This window comes from Talpa occidentalis, unplaced genomic scaffold, assembly GCF_014898055.3.
Source record: "Talpa occidentalis isolate TD23 unplaced genomic scaffold, MPIMG_talOcc4v2.1 talOcc4.9, whole genome shotgun sequence".
Taxonomy (NCBI): domain Eukaryota; kingdom Metazoa; phylum Chordata; class Mammalia; order Eulipotyphla; family Talpidae; genus Talpa; species Talpa occidentalis.
Genome location: NW_023605305.1, coordinates 17435240 through 17461093, shown reverse-complemented (window position 1 = coordinate 17461093; position 25854 = coordinate 17435240).

Genomic DNA, 25854 nt, shown 5'->3' with positions numbered 1-25854 from the left:
TCACTACACAAGGGCATAATGTAGAACAGGAGAGCTTTGTTATGGCACTTGGCGATGGGAGGGTAAGTTGGCCTTCAAAATTATTTCTTATATGAACTCTTGAGTCAGCCTGTGATGTGTCACCCAAAACTCTGTTGGGATTTTAAGAGTTGTGTGTGTATTGCATCAACATATTAGTTTGTGCATAACTGACATCTTCATCGATTTGGTCCTTCCAATTCCTACACATTTATATCTCTTCATTCTGTTTCTTTTTTATGTCTTTCAGTCAAGTTTTATAATTTTTTCTTAAAGTTCTCACACATAGTTTACTAGATTTGTTTCTTTATATCTCATGTCATTGATGGGAACGTTGGGGTGAGGCATGATTCCTGCTGAACCTCAGTCTCATACAAACTGCAGGATCCTACTCAATAGGATAATTACTAAATGACTCAATCCTTAGTTTCCTCCTGAATAATTACACCTCCATCATAGATCACTCATGAAGATGGAATGAAATAAAGAAAGTAGCACCCTTAGAAAATTGTCTATGTTCAGTAAATGTTAGCTTGTCCATTAATTTGGAGTTGTCCTTCTGAACATGTGCCCTTATATATCAGTGACTGCTCAGAAAATGGCCCCAGACAAAAATGGGTCAGATGCGACATCTTCTGATCTATAGGTAATTGACAGACAGCACCCCCCTCCCTCCAAGGAAAGAGCATTAAATAAAGCACTTTCAAAATATGTACTAAAAGTTCTATTGAATCCCAAAGCAGGGATAATCAAATTACATTTTAAAATCATTCTGGTAAGTAAAGAGAAAACCAACTCTAAAGGAAAATTAATGGTAAAGATATTTTGTTCTGTTCACAATTTAGTGTGGCTTATTACCATAATTGTTCTTTTCCTCCTTTTTAGAGCAAAAATGCTTAAATTGCATTCATTTGAAGTTTTTATAAAACAGTACATGTTTGATCATAAACATTTTAAACATTAGGGAAAAGTACAAAGGGGTGGAAATATCCCCAAATCCAGAGAGCGAGCCATTGATAACATTTTGATCAATTTAATTTTTATGTTTCCCAATACCCATAAATGGGTGTCAGGGTCCATGCCTGTTTTTGACTTTTTCTCAAGAAGAGCATGTGGCCACCTTTTCATTGTAATAGTTGCAGAATGACCTCATTTTATATCATTGTTTGATAGTCCATTCTATAGATTTGCACTAATTTAACAAATCAATTCAAAGTCCTTCTCTGATGAACCACTGCCGTGTCCTTCATTTTTGTTAATTTCTTTGCCCATCTCCATCAATACATTCCTTGGGAGTGAGACTATCAGGATAAAAGGCACACTCATTTTCAATTTTGACACATATTGCCAAACTGCCTTCCTGAAAAGGTTGAATCAATTAGCACTGCCATTATCGGCTCGTGGAGGTCCTGCTTTTCCCAGGAAGCTAAGTGGGTCCGTCTGTCCTCTTAATCTTTACCCATCTGAGCGTGGAAGACGCACCTCTTTTTGCATAGACATTTTTTGATTAGTAAGAAATGACCCGTCTTTTCATCTGTTTATCGTCTATTTGACTCTTCTTTTTCAGATGCCTCTTTGGGGAAGGGAGCACACTCATCTGCTTGTTATATAAGGGTTCTCTGTCCAGCAAGGCGGTGTAATAGCCCCTTGACTTTGGCCTTGGCTGTGGGGCTCACTTAGGTCAATAGGATGTTAGCAGCTGTGATTCAGGTGAGGTTTCAAGTGTGTGGTTGCCTTCTCACACTTCTGCCTACCCATGGTGACATGGTGTCCTGGCCAGCATGCTGACTGGTCTCGAGGGAGTGAGAGATCCAACCCAAACTCTGGTCTGGAGCCCAGCCCCACAAAACCCGAGCAGTAGAGCCACAGCTGCCGACCCACTGACCTGGGTGGACAGTGATTGCTGTAGCAGGCTGAGTTGGGTTGTTTGCAGCCGTCCTGAGGCCACTGCTGGCACACCCTGCTGTTCTCTTGCTGTGTGATCTTGCACATGTCACGTCTTTCTTTGAATCTGTTTCTTTAAATGTGACATGAAGAGTTGATCACTGAATCATTTCTAGGGTCTTTTCCAGTGCCAGGAAATACTAGGATTCTGAATTCCAATACAAGGTTCGGTGATGGGCGTGAAGGGTTGTTCTAGAAGGAAAACCTAGAACAGAAGTGCAAAGAAGACTCCACGAGAAAGGTTATGGAGGTGGCAGTCTTGTCCCTGGGGGGTGGGTGCTCTGTCATGAGGGTGGGGTGGGTTGAAGGTAGAGGACCAGAGCAGAAATGCTGGGACCCAGGATCCCCAGAAAGTCATGCCTGCTCATCCCCAGTCTGCCTCTTAAACTCTTGCGAATTGATTTTTGAACCCACTGCCTTCTCAATTATGACTTCTCATCTTTCAACCCTCACTCCAGACCTCCGCCTCCTGGAACTTGGCACCTCCTCCCATCCCCTCCCTGGCCCCTCCCTGGCCCCTTTGGCCACACCTCGCCATACCTTGTGGCTTCTGCCCCCTTCACTGAGTCTTTCTCTGAAGGTGTCCTCCAGCCTCTTTCCTAAGCTCGTTCTTCTCAGCCAACTGCTGGGTCTGGAATTCAGGGATTGGGATCCCAAACTGGGAACCTGGGTGCAAGGTCAGGGCTCCAGGCAAGGTGAGCACAGGGCATAGATGAAAGCAAGCGCTTGATCCTGCATAGTAAAGAGGAACTCTGGGTGGATGCCACGGGGCCTGGGCCGGGCTCAACAACTATGGGGTATAATGAATCTGTGTCAGCTCTCAGCTCCAGCACATCTTATCTCCTGAACTTGTGGTTACCATAGATGGCCCGAGGTGGGAGAGCAGGTTGTACAACCCCCCCAGGCTATTTAATTCTGAGGCAGTAGCTGGCACCTCTCCACCATCACAGGGAGGGGGCTTCCAAAGGCTCTTTCTTCATCAGCTTATTCACCCCCTTATTTCTGGCCCTCATCTCACCACATTGCTGGCATCTTGCTCTGCCCTGTGGTCCTGAAACCTTAGCACATCCTGGATGCCAGCCGCTGGCTTGATGGATGCTCCATTGTTCTTCTCGCAAGGGTGGAGGATGGTGCTTGATGAACGTGCTTGCTGCCTGGGAACCGAACCACCTGAGACCAGGGCTTCACAAGCCTGCACTCATCCCGGGGTACCAGGCTCGTCCTCCTGCCCATCCCGGTGAGGAACGAGCCCTCATGTTGGACCTTCCACTAGGCACATGGGGTTGAGTGTCACTTTCCTTACAGGCATGATGGATGCCTCCCAGCTGATGCGAGACCTGAGCAGCAGTGCAAGGACAGGAGGAGGGCCCTGGAAGCAGGCACGGCTGGCTTAGAACTCAGCTGCCATCATTTGTTGTTCATGAACAGCTACTCCCATTGATCTCTCTCTCTCTCTCTCTCTCTCTCTCTCTCTCTCTCTCTCTCTCTCTCTCTCTCTCTCTCTTTCTCTCTCTCCAATACACACTGTCTGACACATGATTCAATAAGCCATAAGCCCATCCTCCATAGCACCCAGTCCCATCTCTTTTTGCAGCATTTATCCCATTTCTATTTTAATCAAATCATCTGCTCTATTTGCCTGTAGCTGGTACAAAGTTGACTTATTTAGACTCTGAACTCTAGCCCAGGGCCTGCCAGAGAGCAACAAATGTAGCCTGGTATAGTGGCACATAAGAGGGTTCTCTGAGAACTCTGTGTGTGTGTGTTTGTGTGTGTGTGTGTGTGTTCTGTTCTGCAGCAACTTTACATACACACCAAATTTCCTGGCTCTGTCTTCCCTCATTCTCACCACATCCATTGTTACACCTTTGTTATTTTCCATTTTGACGTGAGTGACTTCCTGAAGCTAATTCTCCATTTCCCTGATGGAATTGCCAGCAATGATTTATCATCTTTTTAGTTGGTTTTTCTCTGGGATTCATCTCCGCAATGTTTTCAATGGTTTCATTTCTCTCCTAAGAGGGACACTAGCTCATTTTTCTTCCTCATTTGATAAATTCCAATGATAATTCTTTGAAACCTCGACTTTTGTTTTAGCCTAGTTTTGCACACAGTCGCCCTGATGCTGGTTCCTGGGTAGTTCCTCTGAACAGGGAGTTTCTTCCATCTTTTGCTCTTGTCCACCTTTCCTCCCATGCAGTGGGGTGACCATTTGTTGGGGTGGGTGGTAAACGAGGGACTCCTTCAGCTCTACTTGGGGTCATCATCTCAGTCACCTTCAGAGCAAACACCTGTTCTCTTCCCTGGGATTGGGGGGGATCTCTGTCTCAGGGTTCACGGTCAGGAGGGTGGTGTCCTTTTGGTTAACCCCATTAAGTCCCCAGTTCTCTGGGCACTGAGGCCCAGGTGTCCCTGGCCCTCGTCCTCCTTCTTCCAGGCCTCTTTCCCTTGGGCTGTCAGAGCCAGAGGCCAGGGCAGAAGATGGTCCACAACTTTCCAGTGGGGTGCCTCCTCCATTCATCAGCCCTGCCCAGCTGAGTTGGAGAATGAGCCCCCAGGGCCTGCCTATGAACTCACCTGTCCGCTGTCCAATCAGAAGATTTTGCTGCCAGGCCTTTCAAAGAGCACAGATTCTTCTTTCCTGACTCGGGAACAATAACTCCACCCTGACAGCAGATTGGACCAGCAGTCACATGCCCTGTACCCAAGCCCCTGGCCAGCCAAGCCTAGTGGGCTGCCCTCCCAGCACAGGTCTAGGGTCTGGTCCCTCTCCCTGCCTGCACTGGCCCACAAGGTCCCTGCCACCACCAGGCCTCACCTGCACTGTGGCTATGGCTTCCCTGGGTCTCCCTAAATCCTGCCCCCGCTTCCTCCCTCTCTCCTGGGCTCTTCTTCACCCTGCAGGCAGGTGACCTGCACCGCCACCCTGCCCCACACCTTCCTATGTGGCTGTTCACCTTGCATTGGCCTTTGTTTCTCTTTGAGTCTAGTCCAGGTCTCTCCCATCTTTCTCAGCATTTGCCTGGCAACTTGCTCACCTCCTTCAAGTCTTTCATCTAACGTCACGGTACTAGTTTGCAAGGACACCGTGACAGGACTTAAATTGGGTGACTTATTCAACAGAAATCATTGCCTCACATGGTTCTGGAGGTTGGATGTCCAGGATCAAAGCATTGACGGGTTGCCCCATCTGAGGTGGTGAGAGAGAGTCTATTCTAGGTCTCTCCCATCTTGAAGGTTTGCTGCTAATCTTTGGGGTTCTTTGATTTGTCAATGCAACACCCTGATGCCTGCCTTCATTCCCACATGTTGCTTCCCCGGTCTGGGTCCATGCCTCCCATCTTTATCAAGTTAGGACCCACTCTGATGCACTCATCCTAACCTGACACCTCTGTGAAGACTCCGTCCCCAAGAAGTCACACACTGAGGCTTCAGGAGGTTAGGACTTCAGCCTTAGCATTGTTGGGGCACATGATTTCACCCACAACAGCCCTTCAGTGAGGCAGAACCTTCCTCCCGTGGTGCGGCTGTAGAGCTGGCCCAACCGTTCTGCTCACCCACCCAGATGGAGCTTTCCTCCAATTCTTCATTCCCTTTTGTTATTTCCGTGCATCCTGAATCAGACAAAAACAAATGTTACCCCTGCTGTCAGAGCCACCTCCCCTGTGCAGATCTCACTTCACGGCTCCTGGGGCAGCCTCACCCCCAGGCACCAACAAGGCCTAACGTGCTTAGCTTTGCAGGTAGGGAAGCTTCAGGTGCCAGGTGTCCCTGAAAGAGAGACCCAAAGTGGAGTCAAAGCTGGCAGAGGTCACTCATGGACACCAATGACCCCCTGTTTCAGTCCAAACACAGAGACCACCTGCCTTCCAAGCGGTTAGCATCACAGAGCTCCTATTCCCCACTAGACAATGCAGCAAGTTGACCTAACGGGAAGTCCTTTATGTTCTGGCTCAGGAGTGAGCGGTGGCATTCCCCACACACCCTCGGCCCCTCGCCATCAAAAGCCATTTCTTTCCAAATCCTCTGGCTTCTGTCTGTCAGGCTGCAGCTGGCAGCATGGGCACCAGCTGCTGGGTGTGGTCCCGAGCCATTTAGGGCATGGACACTGTCAGCATCGCCTCCTCTGCGTGGGCAGAACGAGGACTTTCCTCCACCGCCAGGGTGGCTGCCTCCCCAACCAGTCCCCACCTGAGCCCAGGAGATCAACCTGAGTCCATCTGCTGAGCATCTATTTCCAGGCAGAATGGGGTCCCCATTAGCTCCTCCATTTGCACTCACTCATGGCCAGGGGTGAGGCTCTGGTCCCAGGTGAGTGGCGATGGCGGTGGGGGGCAGGAGTATGCTGGGCCTCAGTTCCCTGAGAACACAGAGAAAGAGAAATCAAGCTACAGACCTAATCTAGATGATCCTCGAGCTTCCGCCCCTCCCCCAGGCCAGCACATCCCAAACAACTCCCAGACCTGTCCATCCCACCACTGCTGCCTGGACACTGCATCCCGCCCCTGTGTCCTCACTTCCTGCCGGCCCGACAGTTTGCTCTTCTCCCCCAGGCAGTTCCAGTGGCTAGACCATCCCTCTCCCCTGTGAGATCCCTCCAGACAGGCGGTTTTACCAGAGGCTAAGGATGCTTAGGCTTCAAGACCCTCGCTGTCCAGAGCCCCCTCAGGGCCCGCTTGGGCCTCAAGCAATGCAGTTAATGAGCACTGTCAATTCAAAGATTAATTAGGATTAGTAACTGTAAAGAAATCTTGCTCTGCCCTGAAATCTCAACCGCTCAGGAAGAAAAGCACCTTCACGGGGGTTCCTAGATTTGACAATTTGAAAATTTGCATGGCATGATCCATCGTGGATGGCAGAGGCGAAAGAAACTTTGAGTCCATTGACAGAGAAAGCCATTTTGATCAGACTCTGCTAGAGGAAAGCCTGAATTAACTCTCCATTCCTGCACGAAAATATATTACAAAATCGTTATCTTACGAAGACCTGAATGAAGAGCACGCAGCCCACACAATGCCGGGAGGAAGGAAGCTGGAAACTGGGTCAGCCTGCTCAGGAAGAAACACAGTGTGTCTGCCTTGATTTGTGAAGATGTAGGTATTGTTGACCTTTTGACATCTGCACTTGATTGTGATTTTTTTCCCTCATTCTAAATAAATATTAACCATGGCAATTTAGATTCCTGATTCTATGTTCTCTTAAAGAGGATACCCCAAATGGTGTAATTTTCAGATTCATGATGACTGGGTCTGTATTTGGAGGACTTTGCAATGCCCCTGGGGTAGGACTTAGGCTCCTCCACATGGTCTGCAGGGTCTCCCTGATCCCATCATGTCCTCAGGCTCCTGACCCAGCTCCCTCCCCCTCATTTACCACTGCAGACATACCCACCTTCTCCTGGTTCCTCTAACCACTGAACTCCAGCCCATCCTTTGCTGTGTCTCCTGTCCAGAAACTTTTCCCCTTCTGATTATTCAGGGATTGTTTTATTCAGTTTATTCAAGGTCACCTCCTCTGAGAAGGCCTCCAGAATAATCTTACCTAATGTGGAGACCTCTTCCCACTGGGCTTCAAGGCCCAACCATCAGTGTTATTCCCCTTGGTTTTGTTTATTTCTGAAAGTATAATGAAGCCTCTTCAGTGTGCACCCTGAGAGGAGGGATACCATGACCCCCCAGTAGGGCAGGATCATGCCTGTCTTGCCCATCACTGTGTCTTCAGTACTTACAACAGTGCCCAACAAACAGTTGCCACTGAATTGACTATTGGTTGTAGTTTGATTTAACATCTTTCTAGAAGGTGTGTCTACCTTAAAAGCTTTTAAATGTGTAAGCCCCACTAATCTCACTTTTAGAAATTAATCCCAAAGGAATCATTAAATAGATCCACAAAGAGAAAGGTTAATTTGTAATAAAGACCATGGGCTTTCATTTTGGTTACAAAGATGAAACAGCTGCTGTGTGACCTTGAGCAAATTCCTGTTGTCTCTGAGCCCTGGTTCCCCATTTGTAAATGGGGAGAGTAGTAGTATCTACTGGAGAGGGAAGTTGGAGGTTCATGTGAAGTTGTGTATTGAAAGTGCTTAGCAAAGAGCCACATTAACTAGTCCTGTATCCCTGATGTCATTACATTACTGCTTAGTGTGGAATAAATTCTGAGCAAACCCGGATATGTAACCACACGGAACTATCTAGATAAGTCACACCATGTCTTTAGAGTAAATTATTGCACACCTGTTTTTTAAGAATATTTCATAATGTAAATACAAGTTTACAAAATGAGAGGAGAGGATAAGGTGGACTATAAAACCAAACAAAACATGATGCCACATTTGTCATACAAACATACGCCTATGTTTATTTGCATGTGCAAATGAATGTGTATCCTGCAAGGAAACGTGTAAATGATAGGATTATGGTAATTTTAATTTTCCCCTGTTTTATATTCTATCTTTAAAGTTTACTTTTACATTAGTGGGCATATAAAGGAGCAAAGTTACTTTAGTCATTATGTCCACCCCCCTCAAACCATGACTGTGGCCAAAGCGATCAGTTGAGGAGGCTAGGTGGCGGGTCACATGACGAGCCCCAGCTCTTCACCCTTCCTGTATGCCACGTCACTGTGTGATTTCCCCTGTAGCAGGAAGCATGAACCACAGGGCCTCTGGTCATGGATTTCTTTTGGCCGGTGGAATATGGGCAGAAGTGATAATTGCAAGCTCTGTGGCTAACAGCTTTGTGTATTCTCACGTGTCTCCTTGTGTCTCTGCCTTTGTCAGGAGAAGGAGATTTGCTGGCATGACCTGCATCCCACGTCTGAGGCTCAGCATTGCCAGCCAACCTGCAAGAGTGGGAGCCAGGCTCACTTGTTATTGTATCACTCAGGTTGTGCGGCTGGCTGGTGCACAGCAGCAGCTGACTGAGGCAGCGTGACTGAAAATCTTCATGTGTACTCACATCCACCAAGAGGACATCTGTGTTATCTCAGGAAGCGATAATTGGGGAGCAATCGTAAGAAAACTGATATCTAAAACACTGTAAGTCAACAACCAATTCTTAAGGATCTCAAAGGCAAAAGAATCTCCCCCAGTGAACTCAGATAAGTGATTGTCAAAGATGTGGCATCACAAAGGTCCCCTTGTTCTTACCACTATCCAGTCCTGGGGACAGTGAAATGGTGCCCCTCATTTTAAGAACATATTTTTCCCTTTAAGAATATTATCTGTGATGTGGAGAGAAAGGAACTCTCCTGCACTGCTGGTGGGAGTGCATACTGGTCCAACCACTATGGAAAGCTGCATGGAGATTCCCCAACCTACTAAAGATAGAGTTTCCATATGATCCAGCAATTCCACTCCTAGGTATTTACCCAAAGGACACAGAAACATTAATTCCAAAGAGCACCTGCACCCCTATGTTTAGAACACCACAATTTATAATAGCTAAGCTTTGGAAACAACCCAAATGCTCAAAAATAGATGACTGGATCAAGAAGATGTGGTACATACACATATCGGAATATTACTCAGCCTTCAAAAAAGATAATCACATGCAATTTGCAGCAACATGGATGGAGCTGGAAAGGATCATGCTCAGCGAAATAAGCCAGAAAGAAAAAGAAAAATACCAGATGGTCTCAGTCATAACAGGAATCTAGGAAATCTAAATAAGGGACCAGGAAAAAGAATAACTATAAGAAAGAAAAAAATCAAAATCAACAAACAACTATGAACCAGAGACACACTTTGGGGGCGGGGGCGGGGAAAGGAGGGATTGGGATCAAAATCAGGGGGTTGCAATTGTATGGGGAATATAAAAAAAAGAATATTATCCATGTTGAGGATAGTTATAGACACAGATGAGGGAAAAGGAAAAGATAAAGAAAACACTGAAAATATCACCACCAAAATAACCTCTGTCAGACACTGGCTATATGCATATGTGTGTTTATTTATGTTTATTTTCTCCCACAAAAAGGAAAGCATACTCTGTACCCTATTTATAACCTGCTGTTTGTATTTACTGTGCTCTAAACATCTTCCCTTGCCATTTCTTATCTGCTGCACAATTATTTTGAATTGTTGCCTGGCTTTCTGTGGAGTGAATGAGCTGTAAATAATTTTGCCTAGCTCCTGTGGGAATGTGTATAATTGTATCCAGTTTTCAGCTATCATAAGCATCGTCCGATATGAAAAGCTCTCCACGGAGACCTCTGAGGGTTAGATTCCTCATCCAGTGTCCTCATTCAGCTGGTGGCAGGGAGTTGGCATGGGTGAAGTGCACGATCACCTCCCTCTCACAGGCTTCCTGTTTACTCAAACGCCCCTGGAAGGCCCCGACCCAACATCACCCAAGCATGTGAGCTTGCCTACACCACATCTTCCTAAGACTCAGCGAGAAGCAGGAAAGGCAAGTTATGATGGCATCAAAGAGCTCACTTCACCCGCCAATGACCCCTAAGATGGATCTTCTTACCGCGGTCCCAGGTGACCTGTCCATGTGTGGCTGAGGGCCAGCTGTTCTCTGAATATTTTGCTCCATCCTGGGCACACAGCAGGACTCTATCTTCCAGCCTCTTCTGCAGGTAGAGGGGCACATGGAACTGCATTTCAGACAATAGGGGAGCACAGGTGACAGGGGTCATGTTCACTGTGGGTCTGTGATAACATCCCATGAGCTCCTTTTTACCAGGGGAACCCCTTCCTCTCTTTCTTGCCATGGGGTCTCTCCTACACAGCAGCAAACCAAGAAGGCAATGGGGAGAGCAGTGAGCACAGCAGCAACCAGGTGTGGACTGGTGGGTGCTGCACGAAAGGAGTTATTGTGGGCCAGCCTCCTGCTACCTTGTGGGCCACCAGTCAAGGACACTTGCTTTGGCATTTATGTACAACTTTTGTTGCACTGGGACCATCACGCATTTTGGAGCTGGTTTGTTCAAGGGCTACCATTATCCTAATACCTGAATTCCCAGATTAATGCAGGCCCTGTGCTCCATGCGTCACACACACCGGCCTTTTCAATCCCCATGATAGGACAGTGACCTTGGCATTATTACACCCATGGTTGCAGACTAGAAAATGAGCTAGGACTCAAGTTCTAGGCTTCTGGCTCCTCATCCCACAACCAGCACAGCTTTAAGATTCCAGGTAACCTAATTCTCCAGGATCCTGCTCAGGCCTGACTCCCCCCAGCTGGTGAAGAGATGAAGCACATGCAGCTGAAGCTGACAGGCCAGGGTTTAGGCCTCTGCCAACGGAGTCCTTAGATAAGGACTTTTCTTGTCTCTATCTCAGTTTCCTTGTCTGTCAAATGGGGCTGCAGAGGAAGTCCCTTATGGGGTCATTTGGGGGTGAAATGAGATCCTTTGAAAACACTCTCAGGACTTGGCACTGACTGCATACTGACCTGAAGCAGGCTCCTCCCAGCGAACCCCCCACCTCTCCCCCACCATCACCCCCAGCCTCCTACCTTTCCTGACTCATCTTTAAGCCAAGGCCTCTCCTCACCCCCCTCTGGGGTGCTGCAGACCTCTGTTTTTCCGGGGGATCTCAGTTGGCATAGTTCTCAGGAAGCTGAGGCACCTCTCAATTATTTATTAGGCAGACTTTCTCCATCAAAGGACCTGAAATTCCAGAAACATCTCTCTGTGGCCTGCTGGGAGAGTCGCAAAGTCCTAGCAAATTAGTGAGCCTGGGAGAGGAGCGGCTATTGCTTCCCAAGGGCAGGCTGACCAGGTTGATCTAAAATAGAAGGGGAAGAAGGTTGGCCTGGTTTGCAGCTGATTATTTGGAGCTGGCCTCCTGGGGCTGCTCCCAGGGGGCTGGGCGGGGACTCAGGGCAGGAGCAGTCAAGGCCTGGGTGCTGCTGGCACTACCTGTGGGTGGGCAGAGCTAAGTGGAGAAGAAGTTTGGAGGAGGGTGGAAATCCTGGCCCTTGACTATGCCCATTTGTGTGAGGGCCCCACTCGAGAGAGCCTTGGTTACTGGGGCTTCGGCACCCCCACCAATGCTGGTCTCAGGGCCTGCTCTCAACTCCCCATACTATCCCCAGGACTCAGGGGACCCAGTGTGCATCCACCTTTACATAACATTCTGGGCATGAGCACCTCCTCCTCTGGGTGTTGGAGTGAGGACAGGAAATCACAGATAATGCAGCTGTTAAATTTACTCAGTTAAAAAGTCCAAACTGGCTTTGCTGGTTTATAGCATTTTAGACCTGGAAAAAAACCTTGGAAGTTACAGGGCCTCATGCCTACAAAGACTGGGGCCTACTTGCTGCTTAAATAGTGGGTCTCATTGCCTTAGAAGCATCCTGTCTGTTGGCTCTGCTGGAGGCTGCCACACACTCGGCCTGGACACTCCTAGCCTTTCATGGAACCCCCCGCCACAAGGCCAGTTATTCAGACACGCTGTGCACCTGCCCATGTCCAGGCCTTTCTTCTGCACATTTTATTTGGAAAGACCTCACCCCTCCTGCTGAAATTCTCAGCACTCACCAGTACAGGTGTCACCTCCTGGTTGAAGCCTCCTCTGGTGCCACAGGTGACCCAGTGCTGTCCCCAAGCCCTCACAGCAGTTGACTGCCCTTAGGGCCTGGGTCCAGGGTGCCTGGGTCCAGGGTGTGGATTGTCCCCTCTGACATGTTCACCAGAATCTGTTCCTCATCCTTCAGGTCTCAGCTCAAAGTCCCCTTCTCAGAGACCTTCCTAGTCCTCTTGGTCACCCCTGCCCAACCAGCCCAGAGCCAGACTCAGCATCCTTTCCTTGCAGCACCTCTCACCTAGGATCCTCCTGTCCATGCTTTGCTTACGTGCTCCTTCTGCCTCCCACCCCTGCTTTGGCTGCTGGGGCAGGGGCCACCTCTGTTTATGGCTGCACTGCCAGGTCCCACGCAGACCCGCACACAGTAGGGCTTCAGGAAGCTGGTGGAATGAGTGAACCTGACATTGGCCCTTCTCTGGCATCCCACTTCTCTCCTTGAGGACTGCCCAGTGTCCTGAGTGTCTCAGCCCCCGGCAGCAGGTCCCCGACCTCCCCCATTCTCTGCAGCAGGAAGGGCCCAGAGCACTGGCGTGGGGGTGGGGTGGATCCACCAGGCCTTGCCCTGCAGTGTTTTATGGCTCCTCTCTGGCGCCTAATAACAGTCGCATTTTGAGAGTTTGGAGAAGGAGCATAAAGGCCAGTCAAGTGGATAAATCAGATCTTTTAAAATGGGCCAAACATGGATTTACACAATAGCCTGTGACAAACACATCTTCAGGGGACCATCTGGCAGGAAACATCCCTTTTCCAAAGGGCGCCAGGGGCTGGGAGAAATAATGAGGGCTTTTTTAGGATTCTAATTACGCCCTGGTGCTGACAGGCCGAAGAGCTGAGGACGCCCCGCTGGCTCCCACCCGGGCCACCGCTGTCTTGGGTCTCCCAGGGAAGCGTCCTGCTCCCAGGGGTGGGCTGCCATGTCCTGTCTGTCCTCCTGGTTCCTGCCTCCCTCCTGCGGACACGTGACCTCAGAGGGAATAGGGCGCTCCCTTCCCTGGGCGCAGGTCCTTCACCAGGGGTCCTTCTCCTGCCTGCACCTCTAGTATGGGGAGGTTTCGGGGTCTCTGAATGCCCCACAACCTCCTTAGACTGGGGGTGCAGTGGTTAGAGATCAGGCCACAAAGCTGTTGCTGGGTAAATGAGGTCCCCACACCGACCAGCTGGGAAGGGGCTTGGGGGCCATCCACCCGGGGCCCAGTGGGGAGTGGGAAGGCAGATGAGAAGGCGCTGGGTTCTTGGGGGTTGACAGTGCAGCGCCCTCCACAGTGAGTACTGGGCTCCCTGGTCCTCCCTGCTGAGGACCGGCCCCCTCACCTGGCCTTGCACCTGTCACCTCACTTTGAGCTCACACCAGACCTGTTAGCCTGTTTCCCAGCTGGGGAAAGCCAGGCCCAGGGATGCTAAGCAGCTTCCTGGAGTCCCACAGCAAGTCCTCCTCCAAAGACTGGCCAGTTGAGAAAAGGCCCATGAACTTCCTGGCTTTCATTCAGAGCACTCCCCACGCCACCCAGGGCGGGGGTAGGAGCAGGCAGGTCTGGCCCTTAGCTGGGTCTGCTCATTGGGAAGTGCCCCCCCCCCACACACACTCATGGGGTGTCCATGCTGGAACAACTGTGACGGGTAAAGGGGTGAAGATGAGGCTGCAGGCTTAGTGCCTTGATGCGCAGGCTGCACGGAGCTGCAGGCCTCATTGGCTTCTTGATGTCCCTGTTCCAGGCAGCTCTTCCCCGAAGTCCAGAGGTCCCTGGCTCCCCTCCTACCCCGCCTTACTCTTCCCATTGAGATTCAAAGGACACCCAAGCACTTTGGGGAGAATTGGTCGATGTCTCAGCAGGGAACAGACTAAGAGGAGGCATGAAGAAGTCTTAAGGGGGATAATCACCAAGGGGGATGAGGGGGCCCCTGGGGATTAGTGACAGTGGGGAGCCATTTTCATCCCAGTCCTGAAGGGGCCAAAGGCGGGGCTTTCCAGATCCCAGCAATGCTGTGGCCACAGGAGAGGGGCCAAGCGAGGGAGCTGGGGCCGGGGGAGAGAGAAGCAGGGCTGGCAGCCTGGCTCAGTGGGCAGGGCCAGGAACGGAAGCCAGGTCTCCTCTGCTACCTCCAGGAACCTGCTGAGGCTGGGGCCCCTGGAGGGCACAGGGCTCTGTCAGTGCCACCCTAAGGCAGTCTCCCAGGCCTGGGGCAGAGGAGGGCGAGGCTGTCTCCCGAGGCTCTCAGAGAAGGCAGCCCATTGAATCCTCTCCCACCGCTGGGCAGGGCTCCACTTTACAGCCAAGGCGAAGCCCCTCTCCTCCCGTCCTCCTGGGGTCCTGGAAGGAGTCCCCAGGCCCGCACAGCCCTGGAGGGCAGGGGAAGTTGCTGCAGCCGCCCCAGGAGAGCAGGCCAGGGGTGATGGTGGGCACAGGAGACACAGCGGAGGGCCTGCTTTCCAGAGCCCACGTCCTGCTAGATCTTGGCCCCGCATTCCAGGGGGCGCCGGATGCCCCCCACCCACCTCCGCAACCCCTGCTTCTGCTGGACAGCCCCTGCCACATGCTGTCTGCTCCATGGAGCTGCAGGGGCCCTGCTGAGTGCTAAGGCACCCAAACCTCGTCCATGGGTCCCCTCAAGGTTCCTGGAAGCCACCCCGACTGCCCAGGCTGACCCAGCCAACCCCCCAGGCCACTCAGCTCTGCTCAAGTGAAATGAATCAAAACTTCTCAAACAGTGTTTCCCCTGCCTGTCAGCCCTTCACCTCTCACTGTGCTGCTTACTCCCTGAGCATTTATAGTCGGAAAGGGGGAAAGAGAAGAAAAACACTTGTGTCTCCCGAGAGAGTGTCTGAGAGCTGCAGAGTGAAGTGTGAAAAGCACTTCAGCGACCGCCTGTGCAGCAGACACGGCCTCGTAGGTCGGGCTCCCCTTGTCTGCCTGCAAGCCTGTCCGTGCTGAGAGGGGGGGTCCTTCCCCATCTGCCCCGGCTCCCGGCCTGCAGGCTGCAGGACACGCCCCGGCTGCCGGGCGCAGGGACTCCACGCCACCCGACCCCGTGTGGCCGTCAGGACTCTGCTTGACCAGAGGCCACTGATTCTCTGACTTGCTTCTCGCTGGGGGGGGCAGCAAGAAGAGGGGTGAACAGGCCAGTTTCTCACTGTGCAGTCCCTCCGTCACCAGCTCCTCACGGATGGCCTCTTCCTCACCTTGACCATCTCTGTGTCTTTCTAACTTCACCGGGCAGGTGGCCACCACTAGGCCAGCCCTTCAGGCAAAAGACCTCAGTGCACCCAGTGGGGCCTGAGGCGGCAGCAGGGCTGGTGAGCCCACTGCATGTCTGGCCAGTGCCTCCTGCCTTGCAATTCATGGGAGAGGACTTGTGTCCATGTGGGGCCTCACTGAAGGGTGTGTTACTGGCAGTGGTTAAGGGCTTGGTTCTCGGTTCAAGTTCTGGCTCAGCCACTTCCCTGCTGTGCCATCTCGGGCAAGTCATTTCACACCCCGGCCTCAGTGTCCTTGTCACTGTCAGGGAAAACAGTTTTAAGAGGACATGAGATAATTCCTGAAAAGTGGACACAGTGCCTGAGGCCCAGCAGGCACCAGATAACGCCAGCCCTTAGCATTTATAGAATTTAGTAGTGTTCACGTAAGTGTCGGACTCAGTACTGACCCAGCTGGGCGACGCAGAGGACTCAGGTAGCGATCCCAAAACTCCAGGAAGCATTTTCATCTGCACAACCTCCAAGTCTTTTCACCTGTACAACCTCAGTGACAGCCAGACACCTGGCCGGCCCCTCTTGCAGGCGCAGGGAGGATGCAGGTGAGCAGGGGCCTGGCTGAGTGGCTGCTCAACGCTGCCGGCTATACAATTGTCCCTGGAGAGTCATCGGGAGGATGAGCCTGGCTGGGCGTGAGGTGGAGTCACATCTCCTGCCAGGGGGTCCTGGGTTGCACTCTGATGATCTCTCATCTTCCAATGTGCTTAAAGGGGGCATGGGAGCTGGATGGTGCTGGGAGCCTCTGATCTCACTGGCCTGGGTTCCATGAGTGACATGTCCCCAAAACCCACCCTGCAATTCACAGGCGGGATGCTGGGGGTCACAGTGACTCACTCACAGTGCACGGTTCCAACTCCCAGGCCAGGCTTCTGCACTTCCATCCCTCAGCCTCTGCCCCAACAGGGGTCGCCTGGGGGTGCCACTGTGTCCATAGCCTTGAAGCCTCAGCATTTTCGAGAGTTTCCAGGCCCTCTACCAAGCACCTCTCCTCTAGTCCACTGGGGCCTAATGTTTCCTCTGCAAAGTGCTTCTTTGGAGGTGGCTTTGTGGGCATTCTGAAGTCACTTTGCAAACGTGAGGCGGGGCGGGGAGGGAGCCTGTGCCAGCACCTGCTTTCTAAACTGCTCCCACTTGACACAGTCTCAGTAACACTTTATGGCACAGGCCCGAGACACTTTCCCAGCAATGACAGCGTCCCTGCCAAAGGTGATTTGTATTTAGATTGTTGGCACCTCTTTTCAACGTGGCGAACCCACGGAGCTTAGCGTGAATCAGAGTGCAGGAATGGAGAGAAATGTGTGGTTGATATTTCCGTAATTTCAGGTTTTACATTTTCCTTGGGGGTTTGGAGATGACGTTTGTGTCTTGGCTGGAGCCTCTGCTCCAGAGCTCACACAAGGTGGAGATTGAGGGGTCAGCAAGGCCTTAAGTTGTCTGAAGTAGCAACTGGGGAAGGACACTTTCCTTCCATAGCACAGGGCTGGTGCTCGGGGGCTACTCAGCCAGGGCCAACATTTCCTAGCCCCCCCAACACACTCCCCAAATTCCATGGGTCCAGGTGGGTCAGTGCACATGGGTGAAATGATGTGAACCCCTGTGGACTGAGCTGCTGAATCACCTGGTCACTTTCCTCAGTCACTGCTGCTCCCTGGTGATTCTGGAGGCCGCACATGTCGATGACGCCATCCCAGATGGAAGGAGTCTGCCCGCTCTTTTCTGCTCAGGGGAGGTGCCTCCCTGCAGGGCGGCCTCCTGTCAGCAGCATCCACTTGAACTTAACATGGGAGGAAAATCAGCTTTCCTTAGAGGAAGCCTCTGGAATTCGGGGCTTTTTGTCACAGCATCTCAGTCTCTCCTCACCAAACCCTTTACCTAGCAGTACTTATCAGGCTCCTCTAGGTGCCAGGCTCAGGGCTGAGCACCCCGACACAAGCATGAGTGAGCACCTTTGGGTGCTGTTGGGGCAACAGCTGAACAAAATGGGTAAATTATTATAACATGTAACAAATTTTATGAAAGAAAGAATGGGGTTATTAGAATCAAAAATATCAGATTTGGGGAGGCCATGGGGGGCCCTTGGGAGAGGGGTGGGACATACCCGAGGATGGAGCAGCGGGAGGAAGCACCTCCTTCAGAGGGAGCAGTGGGTGCAGCCTGGACCTTGCCAGCCACAGGATGCCCCATCTGTATGCAAATTATTCACTCCTTCCTTACAACAAGGGGGTGCAGGGCTACTATTGTCCTGTTTTACAGGAGAGGGAACTATAGGGCCAGGGTTTCTCACATCTAAACATGCCCACCCGTCCCCTCGAGCTCACTGCAGGTCTGCAGGGACTCTCCATCAGCCATGAACAGCAAGAGACACACTTGGGTCTGAACCCCCAGGTCAGGTGCTTGGAGCTGCTCAAGTCCAGAGAGAGGGCAGTGAAGACACTTCCTGGGAGAGATGGGCCTGACCTCAGAGAAGGGCCTGAGCTCAGAGGGCTTGAAGAAACAGCCAGAAAGAGAGGGAGCTTGTTAGCATGGCAGATCAAAGCTCGCTCGTCTGAGTGGCTTGTCTGAGGTCACATGCTGGGCACACAGCGACCCCAGCTGGCCTGGTTCAGGACCTGGAAATTTCCCCCTGCTGTCAGAGGCCTCCCTGGAGCTTGAGGCCTTCTCCACCCCAAGAGTCTCCCATTCAGGATCTCGGAAGCTCTAGGTTCCCCCCTTCTGGGGTTCTCTGCCTGTGGGTTTTTTCACAGGTTACAAGAGGCAGCTAGTCATGGAAAAGGGCACAGATCAGCCTTAAACCTCGCTTCTGTTCCTCAGTAGCTGTGTGACCTTGAGCAAGTCACTCTACCTCTCTGGTCTAGGAGCTCTCATCTGGAAATGAAGGCTGACTGCCAGGAGGCTTACCTCCTGGCGGACTGGTTGCAAACATGCCTCCCACATCCACGCTCTTCACAGCACGACTCAAGAGGTGCAGCTTCTTCGGGACATGGCTTAGGATGTTCTGCTTTCTGCTTGCTTTGGCCAGTAAAATATGCTGTATGCGATGCTGTGCTGATTCTAAGCTGATGCCTCAACGTGAACTTTTGCTCACATTCTTGGAAATCAAAGGCCTCTGTTTGAACAAGCCCAGGCCAACCAGATGATCAAAGACCACAAGAAGCCCCTGCAAATTTCAGAAAGTCTGTCATCTGACAAGCCAGCCCACATGAACTGTCAGCTGACTACACAAACCTGAACTCGGCCAAGCCAGGGAACCGCCCTGCCGACCAGAAGACCTGTGGGCTGAACTGATGCCCATTGACTGGAGGGACCTGCTTTTGTGGTTGTTACATGCCGTTACCATGGCAACACATCACTAGAGCTCACACTGCAGTGTCAATTGTGAAGATGAAATAACTTGGTAGCTCTGAAGTGCTGAGAGATTGTGCCTGGCAGCCAGGAAGCCCTAAATGGGCTCGTAACTACTGCAGTTGCTCCAGACAGGCCAGGTCCTTCCTTAAAGTCTTGTCCTGGTCACCAGAGGCAGAGTCTGGATGAGCAATACCCCGAATTCCTGTGATGTCATCACCTGGTGTTGTGTGACCTCAGGGAAGCGTGTTCACCTCTCTGAATATACATTGGTTCATTTGCAAGGAAGGTAGGAAGCCCTTGACCTCAGAGTTGCTCCTCATTCTTCACCCTGCACTCTGGGCGGACACAGCATTCACATCATTTTATTTGACACCTCCATCCTCCAGGGCTCCCCTGCTGTGGCCTAAGGGTTAATTTGGAAACACACATCCCATCAACCCTGCTTCCTGTCCTTTGTGCTTCACTTAAAATGCCCCACTGCACCCCTGGCTGTGGGGTGCAAATTCCGAAAGTGGCTTCTTGCTCCTGTTCCCTTTTTGGCTTCCACTACCTCCTGCCCTCTAACCACACAGGCCAGGACACAGGTCCTCCAGGCACGGGGCCTTTGCTCGTGCTATCACCTGATCTGAAACTCTTCCTCAGCCTGAGCTCACCTGATAGCCTGTTTATTCTTCAGATGGCAGCTGAATGGTCACCTCCTCCAGGAAACCTTGACACACAGTCCCATCTGCCTCTTGGTGCCCCGAGTTCTGCTCCCAATCAGGGGCTCCATGTTGGCATCTTCTGAATGACCAGAAACTGACATCCCAAAGGACAGAGGACGGGAGGGCACTTGGTGGTCACTGTCCCACAGCCTTGAACCTCGCGCCGACGTCTGTTCACAGCCACACACGGCTCCACAGGACATGCATTTCTTGCCGCAGGGGAAGTAAAGTCTCCATTTAAACAGCTGGACCTTGATGGAAACCAAGCAATTGTCACCACTGGGCCCCAGAGGTGCCCGAGATGTCAGGGACACACAAGCGGGATTTATTCCAGGTCTTTCAGAGATGCCTGACTTCATTGCTGTGTTCAGGGCATAAAGGTCCCAATTGGCCTCAGTGGCATGAAGGGGCAGCCTGGTACTCACAGCAGTGGGGGCTTTCATGCATGACCCTGCTATCTTGAGGATGTGGGCGACCCCATCCACCTTTCCTTTAATCTCACTCTTAGAAGTTTGCTGAGAGCGAGACTGCGAACTGCAGAAATGTAAGGAGATGCTGCTTCAGCAGGAGCAAAAATAGACATCAGTATTGCCCTCTGGATTCACCAGTCCAGCTGCATGGACACCTACTGTGTGCTGGCTCCTGGGCTGCTGCTTCATGGATGCTTGTGCAGAGCCAAGTCACGCAGCTTCTTATCTATTATTCTAATGATGGTGGTGATGGTGGTGGTGACACTTTGCCCCCATGTACACGTCCCCTCTCATGTCATCAGACTTGATGGGCCACCCCCTTAGGGCTCTGTCATCCAGGAGAGACCCTCCTCCTCACTGGCTCAGAGGAGGTTCCGTCATGCCCAGCTCACACTGGGATCAGAAGTGCCCCAGACAAGCCCTCGGCCACGAACATGAGGCTGTGTCTGGGTTTCTGGCTGTTTCTGGGTTCACAACAAGGCCGATGTTCTCCTTCCTCTCCTCCCAAGGAGAGACTGTCACGATGGAACCTGTGTCATATCTCAGGAGCACTTGAGCAAGACCCTCCTGCACAGAATCAGAGGGTCTTGGGCCCCAAAGAGGGATGAGGAGATCACTCACTCTAACCTGTCATGTATGGTTGGGGATACTGAGGCCCAGAGCAGGAATGTGACCCGCCCAAGGTCATGCAGTGAGTAGGCGCCAGAACAGGGTTCAGGTCTCGTATTCTGAGCTGGGGTTGAAGCCCTCACAGCTCTGCCTTAGCCGTACATGTCCCAGGCAGGAGCTGGGCTGGTTTGAGCAGGGAAAACTGGATGGAATGTGATGAATAAAGACCCTGCCTCATGCTGGGGCCCCTCGGACTCTGGGGGGACATGGCTAAGGGCTTCTCCAGTGCTAATTGGGCCAGTGCACAGACCTGATGTCACAGCACCCTGGGATGAAGAGGTCACAGATTCACAGTGAGGTGAGAACAGTCAGGTTAATGTGGTCTGTGGAGGTCAAGCTGGACAACTTATTCTGGGAAAGGCTTGGCTTTCACCATGAAAGAATATCATTTTTACTTCTGGTTAAACTTTGTTTCTTTCTGTAAACTTTAAACTTTTCTTTCTCAACAGGATGCAAGAGACAGGATGCAACTCTTAGGTGCTGCTTTGGAGTTTCCTTTGTGGCAGTCAAGACTTCTCTGAGTGGGACTTCTCTGAGCCCTGACTACACGGGTGTGTTCCACATGTAGTGTTCCCCAAACTTATCACACATCTTTGACAAACTGGGTCCCCCTACCAATTCAGGAAAGCTGGTATTGAAAAATCAGTGGGGTTTGCCGATGAATGGAGGGGTGAGCTGGGCTCTCTTGGGCGTCTGGGGTGGGTGTGGGGAGATGTGAGTGTGTCTGCTCCGCTCCACTGCCATCTGGGTCAGAAATCATCCCGGGAGAGGCACGAAGAGCTGGAGCACCCCCTCCTCATTCAGACACAACACAGAAATCTCTGAGTGACATTCTAGTACCAGCAGGGAAAGCAATATCCCCAGGCAGCCTTGGGCTTGTCACTTAGCTCTTCAGAATTCGGATGTCATCAATTCCTTAAGATATTTTCTGGTGCATTACTCCATGGCAGGTCACAGAAACACGACCTAGTTGCTGGAATGGCATGGTTCTCACCGGTGTGTCTGCCAGGCTGCTGGTCGATCTTGGAGTCAGGCTGAGCTTGGGGCTGATCTCCTGGTCGACCCAGGCATCCCTGCTTGAGCCCAGGGATCGCCAGCTGGTAAACTCGCCAGGCTCCAGGTTCAGCCTGTGTTGCATTCTGGTGGACCATGCCTGCCTTCAGGTTGAGCCCAGTACCGTCTGCTGGCGGACACTTTAAGAGTCCTGGATGAGCCCTAAACTGTCCTGTTGTGAATTGGGGGAGCTGCCATCCTAGCCCTGGACCATCCACCTTCTGAATTCCAGGGTCCTCCAAGTGTAGCCAGGGCAGTCTTTCTCTTTCATCACTCCTTGCTTTTAGCTGGTTTGGTGTCTGGGAACTGCTGGCTTTTGGAAATTGGTCCCCTCAGGGTGGGACTGAGTTCAGGTGCATTTCCAGGTTGGGTTGGGTAGTGCTTTGGTCACAAGCACCTCTGCCCGAGCACAGGTAAGACCAGCTGCTGTTCTTGGGAGCATCCATCTAGGTCTGGGATCGGGAATCATTCTTGGTGATGACTGCATTCTGAAATGGGTGTCCTTTAGGCTCAACTCTAGATAGGCAGGCATTTGTACTGGGAGCCTCCAGGCTGAATCCAGGTGGAGGACATTATCGGGTTGGAATTTAATGTAGGGATACTTCAGGCAGAGCCTGAAGCCAAACTGCTTGCTGACCTCAGTAGTCTCCAGGCTGGGCCCTGGGCCAGCTTGCTGGTGGACCTCGAAAGTCTCCAGGCTGAGCCTGAGGCCCTGCTGGTCCACCTCACAAATCTCAGGCTGGCCTAAGGCAGGCCTCCCAGTCGACCTTGGTAGTCTTCAGACTGGGCCTGGGGTTGAGCTCCTGGTTAACCCAGGCAGCATCTAGGCTGAGCTTGGGGCAGGCCTGATGGTCTTCTGCAGAAGTCTCCAGGCTGGGACAGGGGCTGGCCTCCAGGTCGACTCTGGAACCCTCCAGCCTGGGCTGCCTGGTCGACCTAGGCAGCGCCTACGCTGAGCTTGGGGCTGGACTGCTGGTCGACCTTGGAACTCTCCTGGGCAGGCCTAGGACCGGCTTGCTGGTTGACCTTGGAAGGCTCCAGGGTGGGCTGGGATCCAGCTTGCTGGTTGACCCCAGAAGTCTCCAGGTTGGGCCTGGGGCTGGTCTGCTGGTTGACCTCAGATCTCCAGGCTGAACCTGGGGCCGGCTTGCTGGTTGACCCCAGAAGTCTCCAGGCTGGGTCCTGGGCCAGCATGCTGGTCAACCTCAGATATCTCCAGGATGGGCCTAGGACCAGCTTGCTGGTCTACCTCAGAAGGCTCCAGGGTGGGCTAGGTTCCAGTCTGCTAGGTGACCCTGGAAGTCTCCAGGCTGGGCCTGGGGCTGGTCTGCTGGTCAATCTCATATCTCCAGGCTGCACCCAAGGCCAGCCTGCTGGTCGACTCCAGAAGTCTTCACAATGTGTCAGGGTTGTCCTGCTGGTCGACTTCAGAAGGCTCCAGGCTAGGCTTGGGGCTGACCTCCTGGTCCACCCTGAGCCTTTAGGCTGGGCCTGGGGTGGGCCACCTGGTTGACCTAAGCAGCATCTGGTGAGCTCAGGGCTGGCCTCCTCTTTGTGTCCTTGGCAGGTTTCCTGGGCCTGGGTTACATGGGGTAGAGAAAGGTGGCTGATGCAGGAGGCCAGACAGGGAGAAGCGGGTTTGGAGAATGAAGACTCAGAACAAAAGGTGCCAGGGGACACCATTCAATGCCAGGAACTTTTAGAGCCTTGGGGAGGGGCTACACATGCTGGTTCAAGGGCTCCTGCTGGTGTTGTGTTATTTGCACTTTAAAGGAAAGGCAGCCAGGGACTTGGGAGTTATGCCCCAGTATATAAGCCTCTCCCCTGCCTGCCCTCTCTCCAGCCTGCCCTCCCCCAGCTGCTTCATCTGGAGGAGCGGAAATTGACTCTCCCCAGTGGCAGCTCTATTTCCATCCATCTCCACTGAGATATTTGCCCAGTGAATGAAAACACTTGTTTTCATCAGAAATTCGAGAGCTGAAGCCAATGCATCCATTTATCTCTCTTCTAGTGCCTTGAAAATCTCCAAGAGAGAGGGGGCGAGCTCAGCCTGGCCCATTAGGGGGCGATCTTGTATCAGTCATATGATGCTGCTGGACAAGGGACCTGATCCCCCTCCCACCTGCGATGCCTGTCCCCAACTGTGACCATGATTTGCAGGATGACATCCCCACAGAGTCAGGCTAATCTGGGACAGGAAGATGGATTTAATGAGGCTTCCCTAGCTGCTTTCTTGTTCATTTTTGGCAATTACTTGATTTTTATAGAGGGGATGCATCAGACCCTGACACGTTCTATCAGCAGGACCTTCCTTCTCAGCCAAGTTCTTACCAATCATTGATTGCTGGGGGAGAGGGATCAAAGTGTGTCAAAGTCTCACCCAGGACAAGCCACAGACTAAGAGGACATATTTGCAAACTCATATCTGATAATGGGGTGTATTTAGAATATAGGAAAAACCTTCAAACCTTAGAAAAGGTCTTCTTTGAGCAGACACTATCCCAGAGAAGAGACAGGGGTAGTGGGTAAGCACAGGAATGATATTCAACTGTGTTAGTTCTTAGGGAAATGAAAACTAAAACCCTGTGAGATTCCACGTCATCCCTCCAGAATGAAAAATCACTGACTGCACCAAGTGCTGAAGAGAATGAGGAATAACTGTAACTACTTGGGGCGAGTGTAGACACTTTGGAAAACTGGTGCTTTCTTTAAAAGCTTAACATAGACCAGCACATCACTAGGACATTCAAAGTCTTTACCCAAAAAAGAGGAAAGCCACATCTATACAAATACTTGTGCACAAAGACTCCTGGTGGCCTTGTTTGTAATAGCCATTGACTGGAAACAGCCCATATATCCATCAACAAGTGGGTGGCTAAACCAGACAGGGTCCTGCCATACAAGGCATGCCTTTGGCAGGGGAAGGGATGAAGGATCCCATACTGTGGATGAATCGCAGTGTGATGGTGCTGACAACTCAGTCAGACCAGCATGTACAATTTTATGAGATAAAATTCTGGGAAAATGAAAGCTAATCAATAGCAGCAGGGCAGGGGAGAGGGTGTGGTGGTGAGATTACAGGGGTGTGAGGGTGTGAGTATTGCAACAGACCAGTATTGTTCCCCACCCCAATTCATGGCTTGAAATCATAATCCCAAGGGGATGGTGTTAGGATGTGGAGGCTTTGAGTGGAGACTTGAGGTGGAGCCCTATGAATGGGACCAATGCCTTCTATAAAAGAGGCTCCAGGGAGCATCCTTCTCCTCTCCTGCCATGTGATAATACAGCACCTATGAGAGAGGACAGCCACCTATGAGCCAGAAGGGGGACCTCAGCAAACACCAGTTCTGCCGACACCTTAATCCGGACCTTTTTAGTCTCCAGGAATGTGTGATAAATAAATGTTGTTGAAGCCAGCCAACTGATAGTAGTTTTCTTATGGCAGCCCAAAGGACTAAGACAGGTCTCCTTATTGCCTTGATTGTGGTGATGATTTCGTGGGTATGTACATCTGTCAAGCGCATTACGGTTGATGCACCGAAGGCACATAGTTTCTTGCATGTCAACTATAATGCAATTGAGCTGTTTAAAATGTTTAAAAGGTCACGGCCTCACAGAGTCTTGAGAGCTTTGGAAGTCACCCTCGTTGCCATGTCTCGGGACAACTATGTCCTCTGACTGCACTGGCTCAGCCTCCCTGCATTGGCACCTCTGCCGGGGAACTTTGCAATGCTCTCCTTTGCACATGGGCAACTGTCCTAGCTTGACAGAAAGCATATGGTTCCCCACATAACTCGTGTTTGGCAGTGGGATGTGGACAGATGTGCAGCTACTGTGGTAGATGGGGCTGTGCACCCGTAA